This window comes from Protopterus annectens, chromosome 2.part2 (genome assembly GCF_019279795.1).
Source record: "Protopterus annectens isolate FY-2018-M chromosome 2.part2, PAN1.0, whole genome shotgun sequence".
Taxonomy (NCBI): Eukaryota; Metazoa; Chordata; order Ceratodontiformes; family Protopteridae; genus Protopterus; species Protopterus annectens.
The window spans coordinates 791,340,373-791,354,130 of record NC_056730.1 but is presented as its reverse complement, the minus strand read 5'-3'; positions in this window follow the sequence as shown (position 1 = coordinate 791,354,130).

The window sequence follows — 13,758 nt, the reverse complement described above, 5'->3', positions numbered from 1 at the left end:
TCTAAACTCACCCAGTATGGAGAATGTTGATATCTGTGATGTAACAGAAAACTGGGTCAAGGCTCACAACAGCACCCTAACACTACCAGGTTACACCTCATACTGTGCTGTACAGCCTCAAAACATGGAACAAGCTACAAAGGAGGGTGACTAGCAATAATTGTCAAGGATAACCACACCCCATGTTGGTACCACAACAAGAAGCAGCATGGACTAGCCATGGTCAAGTAACAGTGGCTAAAACTGCCTCCCAGTTTATAGCCTGCTACAGACTACCATCCCAACACCAGGAACTGCACCTGGCCTATGTTGGAATACATGAATATATCAAGTCTTCCAAACCACATTATATTGGGTGACTGAAAATACCCAGACATAGACTGGGAGCATTATACTAGCTCCAACACTGTAGGACAAAAGTTCATAGAATCCATAAACCAAAATGCCCAGGAACAATGTACCACTCCCACAAGAGGGCTAAGCATACTGGATGTGATAATCAGCAACATGGGTACTGGATGGCAAGATGAGAAGTGTATTGCTCACTGGTAAGACCAGACCATAGAGTAATCACACTGGATATACACATCCTGACCACAGTCCCTGGCCAGAAAACCACAGTGAAAAACATGTGTAAAGCAAAAGTTGCACTCTTCCAAACTGATGTGGAATCCATTAAAGGCCCTGTGCAGGTGCAAAATATGGGCCACACCTCAGAACCTGTTATACAGGCATTCCATGAACACTGCCAGGAATGCTTGGATTATGCAATCCTAAATTAAAACAAGACACAACGCCATACACGCAGGCATCTGGCATGGTGGACTCCAGCCATTACCAAACCATGCAAGAGAATGAGGAAGCTACTACATGGTAGAGCAAACATAAAAAAAGAAGTAATCACTGATCAGTAGTATGGCAATAAAATATGTCCACACATACAATCCACTAAAGCCAGCTACAACAAGTTGAATCTGTGAATCTTGAGGCAATGTTGCACCTGCCCCAAGTACACAGACAACCCTCAACTCCCCCCAAGAAATACAAATATATGTGAGAGATGCAACCATTTATACAAACTGGAGGCTGAGCTCCCTCAACTCAGTAGTCCCAAAACTAGTCAGGAGGAGAAGGTAACCACACACACACACCGCAAACCCAGTCCCACATAGACCTATCACAACTGCAAACCAAAGACATAAACACAGAAAAACATTCCGGAGGCCAATTACAAACACACCACACCAACAGAGGCCTCCAAAGCAGACACCCAATCAAACAACCTCCAAACATAGCACATGAAACACATAGTACACAAAGCTGGTGTGCCAAACAGTCACAGGCCAGAAGGAGAAACAACATGCCTGATACAGCTGTAATAGGTGACTCCATAGTGAGACACGCTGCTGTCCCGCACACCAGACTGAACAAGGGAAAGGGTACAGTAAGCTGCCTGTAGGCTGCTACAATACGCCACATAACACAAGTATGCAGGTCACCCCAAAGCAAGTAGAAACATAATGCAGTCATAGCCCATGCTGGTGTGAATGACCTGAGATGTACCTCCCCGGACTACATGGAAAGAGACATAGATGAGCTCTCCGATTATGTAGTCCAGGCCGGTATGACACTGACCATTTGCAGCATCCTACCCTCACCAAGAATGATGCCACAGTACAAACACAGAATGATCAGTTATAACAAGTGGCACAATTACTGGTGTCATTCCAAGGGGATCCAATGTCTGTCTGCTTGGGATGTCATGCTTGACAAGCCACGCAGCTGTTCCAGGGATGGCTTGCACCTGTTACCCCTGGGCATCTGGATATTGGATAAGGCTTTTGCCACCTCCATAGAGCCTTTCATAGGCAAGGCTGAAAAGACTAACCCACCACCCTAGAAAACATAAGGGTAATGCTGACCAATGCCAGATGTGTAAACATCAATATGCATGCTCCCGAGGCCCTCCCCAGTATGGAGAACATTGATGTCTGTGCAGTGACAGAAACCTGCTGCAAGCCTCCTGACAGCACACCAGCACTACCAGGTTATACCACATATCATGCGTTATGGCCCCAAAACCTGGAACAAAACTTAAAGGAGGGTGGGTATCCATATTCAGCACAGACACCCATACGTCCAGGTAACTGACAATGCACAAGGCATTGGAGTCCACCCATGTGCAACTAACCGTAGGCAAGACTGCTGTACAGTCTGTAGCATGCTACAGACCACACTCTCACACACAGGAACCCCACCCAGCTGTCCTGAAGACACTGGACAGTATGAATGTCCCACCAAATACCAAACAAGGTACTCACAAATTACCACATAGGTGGTAAACCATTATGTATGGAAGGAGTAATCAGGGACCTAGGGACACAAGTGGACAGTAACCTGTTATGTGACACTCACATTGCCAATGTGGCTAGGAAGACTGTCTATATTGGACACCGTATCATGAAAGGATTCACATCTACATCAACAGAGGTCATTGTGCCCCTATACTGTTCTCTTATCAGACCCATAATCTAGTACAATGCCCCATTTGGGATGTACCTTACCTGACACCTGCAGCAGTTAGAAAGACCTCAAAGGTACCTCACCAAGAGGATAAAGGGTCTCAAATATATGTCATATGCTGCCTGGCTGTAGACACCCCAGCTGAATGCAGTCACATACTGCCTACACAGAGGCATTGTATGTCTGTTGTACAAGGCCATGTCCAACACAGGAGTAATGGACATGCTCCACCCCAGAAAACTCAAAGCCATCGGAGCTGTGAGAGTGAGAGATGTCAACCTCAACACATAATGAAATAGGATGTGATGGAGGGACAGATACATAACCCAGAGGCTCCCCACACCCTGCAACAGAATCCCACTCCATGTTAGGCAAAGCCCTCACTGACACTCTTCAACAGGAATCTTGCCAAGTGGATGGATGATCGTAGATTTACACTGGGGGTCTTCACTGTGTCACGTCCAGACAGAGGCACAGCAAAGCAAATCATAAATGGCCATAATATTCACATAGCAAGGGGTGACGAAAGCCACACACACTCTGGCTAGGCTTACAAATGCCCTAGGGTGGATAGCCTAGTATGAACCTATGAAGATACAAATTGTACAGGACACTAAGGATAATCCCAAGGCTTCCTCAACTGATGGTAGGAACTGTGTTGGGAATTCACAGATATGCTCTGAATCACACAAATATTACAAACAACATACCAAACACACACACATATTGCCAACATACATCCTGACAGGTGCAGTGCAAACACCCCCCCCCCCAGAATGCAAAATATCTATCCCAGCACATTGCTGGCCCCCAGACATTGCAGATGCTGAGGTAACAGCCAGCATCTACAAAGCAAAACACACAGCAGCAATGGTATGAGATGGTGTCTTGGGCCGAGTCCAACATGGACTCCAAGAAGAATGGAATGCCAAATCACACTACTGCTCAATGTCAGCCTTACCACAGGATATGTACCCAAAGAGCAGTGTGCAACAACAGTGGTCGTTCTCAACAAAGGTGTTGCCTGAATGGATACTGAAAACTACCACCCCAGAATCCTGAGAAGCTTGGTCTGCACAGCTATGGAAAGGATCAGTATGTACCACAGACATAAAGATATTGGGGACCTACTGACACCGGACCCTACCCAGTGTGGCTTTCTTAAGTGCAGAACCTGCCCCTAAACATGTTTGACTCATTTGAAACAGTCATTAAGGTCATTGATGAGGGCAATGTGGTCCACACAGCATAGCTGGACCTTGCAAAGGCTTCCATACAATACCCTATGTGTTCATTATAGATATGCTCACCAGCTTAAATATAAACCCCTATGTCAGTAGAGAGGTTGCAAACCAGACCAAGGACAGAACTGACATGGTCAGACATGCTGCAGCCATGTCAGACTACAAACCAGATATAACTGGCATCCCACAAGGCTTGGTCCTGGGACCTCCCTCATTTGGTATATATGTCCCATAGGTACTGGCCAACATGGAAGGACTGTGTCTGAACATGTTTGCAGAGGACTACAAACTGCCCACCATATGTGACCCTCCAGCTGACACAAGCATCCCACAAAAGGGCCACATAGAAACAGACAACTGGTGCCATAGCCATGTCAGCAAGCTAATTGCAGAAAAGTGTATAGTCAACCCTAGTGGATATACAGTAAGTGCCCACCAATTACCACATAGGTGTTAACCCATTACATACTTAACATGTAATGAGAGACCTGGGGACACAAGCTGATAGATATCCTGCATTGGACAAACATGTGGCTGTAGTGTTTACAGAAACATACCATATACCCACCTAATCATGAAGGTTGTCAGATCTAGATAAGGGGAGGTCATTGTGGCTCTGCAGTCATCCTTCATCAGCGTTACAATTGACTAAAATAGCCCCTGTGGGATGTACCTCAGCAGACACCTCCATCAACTGTAAAGTCCCCAACAGTACCTCACCAGGAGTATCAAAGAGCTTAAACAGATGCCATGTGTTGCCTGATTAAACAAACTGCAGCTACACACACTGCCATACTGCCCACCCAGAGGCAAGCTGTGCCTGATGTATAAAGCCATGTCCAAGCTGGAATCAATGAACATGCTGCACCTTGTACAATCTGAATGGCAGTGAGCTATGCACATGAGAGACCTGAACCCCAGCACTGACATACATAGGACAAGCTGTACTGCATGATCCATAACACAGAAGCCACCCCCACTCATGAGTAAACTCCCAGTACAGGTTATCCATACAGTCACTCATCGATTCTCCTCAAGAGGAATCTTGATGAGTGGATGGGAGATGGTAGGTTTACCCTGGGTATCACTGTTATGTCACAGGTAGACAGAGGCACAGTATACTAACCATGACATATGTCATGGCAAACTCCACTTACAATGTGTGTTGAAGGACAAACACACTCTTCGACTAGCATTAGAAATGGCCTAGGGCGCATCGCTAGTGTTTGCAAATGTACACCTATGTTGTGGAATACACTACCAATGTTGGACAAGCCTGGTTTAAGTAGTTCATATCTGAACATAATGCAACATGGTCAGATGTGCACAACTGGCCCCTAACCAGGCTGTTGTGCTCACTATGGAAATGTAAAGCAGTGATAGGACTAAAGCCCAGGATACTGTCCACCACAGTGAAAGTACTGAACCAGTACACTATACGGTACTACAGTGTTAGGTCAGTATGAAAGGATGTTGACAACTGTATGCAAAGTATCCCATGCAAACCCTGCAGGCACAGTATAATCCCTGTTGTGTTCACACACAAAGCAGTTGGACAGTAACTACACAAAATGACACACAACACACAACCATAAATGGGAGATATTTGTTGAAGTTCACACTCATCCACAAATGTGGTGGGCTGCAGAGTTCAACATATGGAAAGCTCACACTGGGCATGCTCACACTTTGATAAATGAGACATATGTCAGACAACATGCCATGGGAAGGCTGAACTGGGCATGCTCACACACTTAGGCCAAATCTCAGTTTAGCAGTTGGCCACACATATCTTGTATTTGTACGTGTTATTCCAGGAACCAACCACATTACAGCAATCTGCCCAGTGCACACAGTTAAATGACTTCAGAGACATACGTGATATAGTGGATCCCTCCCATATGCAAACACCTTCCACAGATACACAAGTTGTTCATACAAACAGGGAATGCTATGGCAATAAAGACCTGCAAACAGTCTATCAGCAACAAATAATGTGCATCTGACAATTAAACATATGGGTGTAGAGGTCAACACTAGGCTGTTTGCCCTAGGGAATGACAGCTTAGCCAGAGTGTGCTTGGCGTCTGCCTCCCCAGTACAGTAGGCTACTGTGCCACTGTAAAGTAGGTCACATAAGGCACCATGTGAGGCTAGTGTGCTGTGCCTCTGTCAAGCAGGGACACAGTGGAGATCCCAGTGTTTGAATTTGCTAAGCCACAGCCATGTTGTTGGTTTGTGCTGGAAGAGGGTTGCTGAGGACCTCTAACAGTAAGTGGGCCTCAATAACAGAATGAGGGGAGCCTTATCTGCATTATCTGGACAATTTCACTGTCAACATTGTGTCGTGATGATTATGAGGGATTGAAGTGTCATGCCAGTACTGTTCAGAGATGTCCTCCCTCTGCGGGCTACTGCTCTGCAATGTATTAGCTCACTCTGTCTGTTGGACAGCTCATATATGGCTGGTGTACATCTGACAGGTGTCCTGTTGTGGAGCAGTCATGGGTATATTTGGGATAGCATGATCAATGCAAACCTTCCACATGCTCATAGAATGCAATTGTCAAGGATTATGCAGAGTGGCCTGTATACTCCCCCAGCATGGGTCCTTTGAAGTCTTCCACCCCAGTCTTCACAAGTGTAAAGTCTGCTTTTGATAAATACAGTTTGTTTGCAGTGACAACCTTGCCTGGGGGTGGGGATGGGATATGGATGGCCAGGGAAAGGTGGGTATGGTCAGATATCAACAATGGTGGTCTACCTCTTGTGGGGAACAGTGAGTACCCATGTTGTAGATGGTCAGGTGCAATATGTATTCCCCCTTGTGGCTGTGGTGAGTGGTTCTGCCATAGCACATGGACTCACAAATTGTAGTGGCTGTAGGGTAATGTTGTAGAGGCCTGACTAGTTCCCACACACAATATGCCTGTACCTGACGTTAACAACTGGAATGGTGTATGTGAACACCTGCATATCTTGGCACTGTTCCCAGGGAAGCAAAGTGTGTGTCCTGGATGTGGGAGGGGTGGTCAGGACTGGTTGTGTTGTGTGTTACAGGTCCTGTGGTCACGAAGCATGGTATAAAACATAACCTGCCAGTGCGATGTCCATATCTGACCCTGATGTAGGTGGCTGCAAATGCATATATATGCTATCCCACACCTGACAGGTAGTACTAGTTGTACATACCTCTGTAGAAATAATGATGACAGCACCCTATAAATATTGCAGGTGCAGAACAGATGTCCAGTAATTCGGATAGTGCGCTCTGCTAATGCGTCTCCCTCAAGTGTCATAATGTAGTTAGGTAGGGGTTTGAATCCTGCGAATGCTCAGTGTGTGTGGGGTTGGTGTGTGTGCAAGTCTGTGTGAAGGAAATGTCCCTTTTGGCAACTGGGAAAACACACTACAGGATGCACATTCCCCTTTCTAAACACTGATGATGTCAGCACCCTATAAGTAAAGCAGGAGAAGAGAAACCTTCCAGTAATGCAAATAGTGCGCTCTGCTAATGCATCTGTCTCTAGCATCATAACATAGTTAGGTAGGGGTTTGAATCCTACAAATGCTCAGTGTGTGTGGAGGAGAATAGTGTGTGTGCAGGTCCGTATGAAAGAAATGTCCCTTTTGGCAACTAGGAGAACACACTACAGGATGCACATTCTCCTTTCTAAACACTGATGATGTCAGCACCCTATAAGTACAGCAGGAGAAGGGAAACCTCCCAGTAATGCGAATAGCGCGTTCTGCTAATGCGTCCGTCTGGAGTGCCATAACATAGTTAAGTAGGGGTTTGAATCCTGCAAATGTTCAGTATGTGTGGAGGGGGTTACTGTGTGTGCAAGTCTGCATGAAAAAAATGTCCCTTTTGGCAACTAGGAGAACACACTACAGGATGCACATTCCCCTTTCTAAACACTGATGATGTCAGCACCCTATAAGTACAGCAGGAGAAGGGAAACCTCCCAGTAATGCAAATAGCGTGCTCTGCTAATGCGTCTGTCTCAAATATCATAACATAGCTAGGTAGGGGGTTGAATCCTGCCAATGCTCAGTATGTGTGGAGGGGGTTTGTGTGTGTGCAAGTCTGTATGAAAGAAATGTCCCTTTTGGCAACTAGGAGAACACACTACAGGATGCACATTCCCCTTTCTAAACACTGATGATGTCAGCACCCTATAAGTACAGCAGGAGAAGGGAAACCTCCCAGTAATGCGAATAGCGAGCTCCGCTAATGCGTCCATCTTGAGTGTCATAACATAGTTAGATAGGGGTTTAAATCCTGCAAATAGCAAGTGTGTGTGAGAGAGGGTGAAAGTAGTGTGTGTGTGCAATTACATGTGTGAGAAAACTGACCCTTTTGCCAACCAGTACAACACACCAGCTGCTGCATATTCCAATCTCTACGCAGAGATGATGTCAGCATCCTACAATACAGCAGAAGAGGGCAAATCTCCCAGTAATGCATATAGCATGCTCTGCTACTGTGTCTCTCACTACTGTCATTGCACAGTTAGTTATGGCTTTGGATTCCAGACATGCCATGTGTGTTTTTGTCACACAGAATGCCCATGTGTGTGGGTTGTTGTTCACAATAATGCATGACATCGATTAAACCAGTAATGGCAATGGACACAGATGATGTATGTGTGTGCCAAATACACATATGTACCTGTGACCTTCAATAGTTCCCATGTCTGACGCCTGCCACATGTGAATACATGGTATTTGCACTGGATAACATTATGACTGTGGTCTTCTGTGCGGGTGCTGCATGTGGTATGTGTATATACAGTGTGATATGTAGATGGTATCAACCTAGCAGCGAGGGATACACATCTGGTCTGGGGCATATAGCGTACATGTTGTTGATGAACAGGTGCTTCATGTTTTCACCTATTGTGGGAGTGGTAACAAGTTGTTCCATAGCAATGCAGTGACTACATGCTAAGAACCTTTCAGCTAGGGTGTTGTAACTACAGTAATTCATCAGCATTCAGTAATACGTCAGCATTCCTGGTGAGGGTATGATGCCGACCAAGGTCAGGGTCATACCAGCCTGTGCCACATGCTCAGAGAGCCCTTCCATGTTCCCTATCATGTAGTCCAGGGAGGTACATCACAGGTCAGCCATAGTGGCATGGACAATGACTGAGTCATATGTGTCCATGCCTCTGACTGACCTGTATGCTTGTGTTATGTGGTGGACCATAGTGCCCCACGGGCATATCACTGTGACCTTCACCTTGTCCAGCCTGGTGAGCGTGACCTCACTGTACCGGACAATAAAGGTACCTAACACAACTGTAGCAGGTGTGTTGTCTAGCCGTACAGGCTGTGACTGTTTGGCACACAGGATTTGTGTGCTATGTGTTATCGTGATGTGTTCTGGCATAACGTATGCCTGTGTGCCAGCTGCAGAGGTGTCTGCCGCTCAGGCAGGATGCTATTCTTAGGCTCCACGAATGGCCCAGTGTGTTCATGTGCTTGTATTGCTGTCAGTGTAGGTCTACATGAGACTGGTATTGTAGTCACTGTAGTATTTCATGCCACCTGACAGGTTATGCCAGTACTGGGTTCAGAGTGCTTAGTCCCCAGTTTGGCTCTGTGGTTCCATCTCATACATGTGTTGTACGTCCATGTTTAGGGGAGAGGGTTGACTGTGTACATGTGGCAGCTGTGACATTGCGATATGACCCACATATTCCACAACTGTACCATAGAGGTGACTGACAAATTACCTTTGCACATGCTACATAGTATTGTGATTGCCATGGTGATTAACAGCACATAGGGCCAATGGGGAACAAGGTACATAGGTTCATAGGTTCATACTAGGCTATCTGCCCTAGGGCATTTATTAACCTAGCCAGAATGTGTTTGACTGTCAGCATCCATTGTAAATTTATCTTGCTATGCCATTTTTCGAGGTTAGTATACTGTGCCTCTGTCTAACAGTGACACAGAAGTGATACCCGGGGTAAACCTACGATGTCCCATCCACTCATCAAGATTCCTCTTGAAGAGAGTCAATGAGGGACTCTGCCTAACCTAGACTGGGATTTTATTCCAGAGTGAAGGGAGCCTCTGGGTTATGAATCTGTCCCTCCAGCATGTCCTATTTATTTCAGTGCTGAGGTTCAAGTCTCTCAAGCGTGTAGCTCGATGGGATTTGGATATTCTGAGGTGCAGCATGCCCATTAATTCCGGGTTTGACATAGCTTTATACATCAGGCACAGATCGCCTCCGAACAGGCGGTATGCCACTGAGTAGAGCTGGAGTTTCTTTAACCGGTCAGCATATGGCATCTGTTTGAGCCCTTTGATCCTCTTGGTGAGGTACTTTTGGGGTCTTTCCAGTTGCTGCAGGTGTCTGGTAAGGTACATTCCAACAGGGGCATTGTACTCAATTATGGGCCTGATGAGGGATGAGTAAAGAGGCACGATGTCCTCCCCTGATCTAGATGTGAATCCCTTCATGATGAGGTGGGCTATATAAAATGTTTTTCTAACCACTTTGGCCACGTGGTTGTCAAATGAGAGATTGCTATCAACTTGGGTCCCCAGGTCCCTAATTACTTCTTCTGTACTTAATGGATTACCACCTATGTGGTACTTTGTGGGCACTTTGTTTTTGCCAAAGGGGATGACTATACACTTTTTGGCATTCAGCTTGAGGCCATGGCTCTGTCACAAGTTGTCTGTTTCTATGAGGCCCTTTTGGAGGATGTTTGCGTCGGCTGGAGAGTCGATTATGGCTGCCATTTTCCAGTCATCTGTGAATTTAGTCAGCCACAGTCCTTCCGTGTTGGCCTGTACCTCCGATAAATATATACTGAACAAGAGTGGTCCCAGGACTGAGCCTTGTGGGACACCACTTGTAACTGGTTTGGAGTCTGGCATGGCTCCAGCAATTCTAACCATGTGGGTTCTGTCCTTGAGCCAGTGTGCAATCCATCTAGTGACATAGGGGTTTATATTTAAGCTGGTGAGCTTCTCTAGAATGCCCAAGTGGGGTATTGTATCGAAGGCTTTTGCGAGGTCCAGGTAGGCTGTGTGGACCACCTTCCCCTCGTCAATGGCCTTGGTGACTGTTTCAAAGAAATCAACCAGGTTTGGGAGGCAGGATCTGCCCTTAACAAAGCCAAACTAGGTATGATCCAGTGTCTGTTGGTCCCCAATATCTTTATTTATGAGGTCCATGATGATCCTTTCCATAGCTTTGCAGACCAAGCTAGTCAGGCTTATGGGGCGATAGTGTCCAAGATCCGTTGAGGCACCACCTTTCTGTAGAGGGACCACTGTTGCTGTACGCCACTCTTTGGCCACATATCCTGTAGTAAGGCTGGGATTGAACAGTAGTTTTATGTTTGGGTGTAGCTCTTCTTGGAGTTCATGTAGGACACAGCCCGGGACACTGTCTGGTCCCATTGATGCAGTGTTTATTGCTTTGGAGAGGGCGGCTCTTACCTGAGCATCTGAGATGTCAGGGGGGCAGCACTCTGCTGGGATAAATATTTGCCCTTTCAGTGTGGAGGGGGGGAGAAGTTTGCGCTGAACCTGTCAGCTAGGATGTTGGCAATGTCTGTGGGTTTGGTGTTTCTATTGACATTTTGGACTACCTCTGAGCATATCTGAGAATTACCACCCAGGTTCCTTACATAACTAAAGAAAGCCTTGTGATTATCCTTAGTGTCCTGTGCAATTTTCTCTCGAAGCTGGCCTTAGACAATCTTATGAGTGCCCGTAGTTTTTTGCTAATACTGATCAGTGATGCCTTCCCTTTTTGGGATTTTGCTATATCATTTAGTAGCTTCCTCCTTCTATTGTATAGTTTGTTTATGGCTGGGGTCCACCAGACAGGACATCTGCCTTTGGAGGATTGGGTCTTGGTTTTATTCAGGATCGCATGATCCATGCATTCCTGAAGGTGTCCATAGAATGTGTTTATAGAGGAATCTGAGGTCTGGTCCATATTTTCCACAGGCCCGGGGGCTTTGAAGGTTCACTGTGGTTTTCTGGGCAGGGGGGTGGGGTCGGGATGTGAATATCCAGTGAGATTAGTTTATGGTCTGATCTTACCAGTGAGGGATACACTTCTGGTCTGGTGAATAGAGTCCCCATGTTGGTGATGATCAGGTCCAGTATGTTTTCCCTTCTTGTGGCTTGTGGGAGTGGTAACAAGTTGTTCCATAGCATTTGAGTTCATATATTCTAGGAATCTTTGGGCTAGGGTGTTGGAGCTAGAGTCATGCTCCCAGTCTATGTTTGGGTAGTTGAAGTCACCCAATATAATGGTGTTTGGAGAGACCTTCATATTTTCCACTGTTCTCAGGAAGGCTGAGTGCGGTTCTTGGGTTTGGGAGGGTGGTCTGTAGCAGGCTATAACCTGGAAGGCAGTTTTACCCATTGTTAGTTGCACATGGATAGTCTCTGATGCTTGGTGCTTTGCCACCAACCTGGAGGTGTGGGTATCTTTGATGAATATCAATACTCCCCCTCCTTTTCTGGTTCGGTCCACGTTTTGGGACTGAAAAGCATGGTATGAGGTATAACCTGGTAGTGCTGGGGTGCTCTCAGTAGCCCTGAACCAGGTATCTGTTACTGCACAGATATCGATGTTCTCCATGCTAAGGAGAGTTTTGAGTGCATGCATCTTGAGGTTTAGACTTCTGGCGTTGAGTAACATTACTCTTAGTTTCTTATTCCTTGTGATACCTATGAAGGTGGGTTTGTCATTTGAGCCTTGCCTAACAAAGACACTATGGGGGTAGCAAGAGCCTTTGCCAATATCCAAAAACCCAGGGCTGACAGGTGCAAGCCGTCCCTAGCGAAGCAGGTGGTTCAACAGAAGATGAGTATGTGAGGGTGTAGTGCCTGTGATTAGTTAGTAGTGGCATATATGACTGCTCACGTGGACAAATGCCAGGTAAGTCATATGCAATGTGTCACAGGCAACGTACATGTGAACAGGACAAACAGTGACATTCTGTCAAGTGAGACATGGACATACATATAGTAAGCTATGCAGATGTCACTAGGAGTCCACAGAAGCTCTGTAACTATGCATTGCAGGTGGGATCAGTATTCCAGGGTAATTGCAAGCAAACATGCATGCAAACAAAGCTACAGTAAGCAGGGCTGCATGTAGTCCATTGCACAACAAACAAGCTGTACCACTTCCAGTAGGTAACACTGCAAATATGCAGGCACTATGCACATGTACATGGAAATACACAGGTCAGATGGCTAGGGTCCAGTCTCAGCGCACACAAGTGTACAGACCATGTACTGTCAGGATGTACAATAACTGGATGGAAACCCATGTGCTCATACCTGCAGTAATACACATGTCAAATAATAGACACTGAGCCTTCACTCAGTGGTTCCATACTTAGTAGGATGTATGCTACCTGGCCTGCCACCACAGTATCCCTGACATGTATGGGGACTCTCCCTCCTGTGACAGTTAGTTTTGTGTGTTGGGGCTGTCTAGCATGGTATGAGATGTGAGCTTGCAGTGGTAGGGTGCTCCTGTGTGTCCTGTACCAGTCGTGTAGTACTGCACACATATCAACATCCTCAAACATCTGCATTGCAGAGTCCAGTGTGGGCAACATGCCACTTGCAGTTTACATGTCCATCATTGTGTATTAATACTTTCATTACCTTATCCCCTGTGCTACCTATGTATGTAGCCTTCTGTTGACATCCTTACCACCAGTATGCCAACATGTGCAGATGATACACTATGGTACTTACCATGGGTGTAGACAACGGTACATGACAATCATACCCTTACTGCACCAGGCATGCTGTGATATACCCACAATTATTTCAGCACACAGTACTGTTAACAACATGATACTATTACTACACGTCTATGTAGTCACTCTGTGCATCAGCAACATGTTAACCTGTACCTGCACTGATGTTACAGATTGCAGGAGGTGGCACAGTTTCATCATATGCACAGGGTGTGAACTTG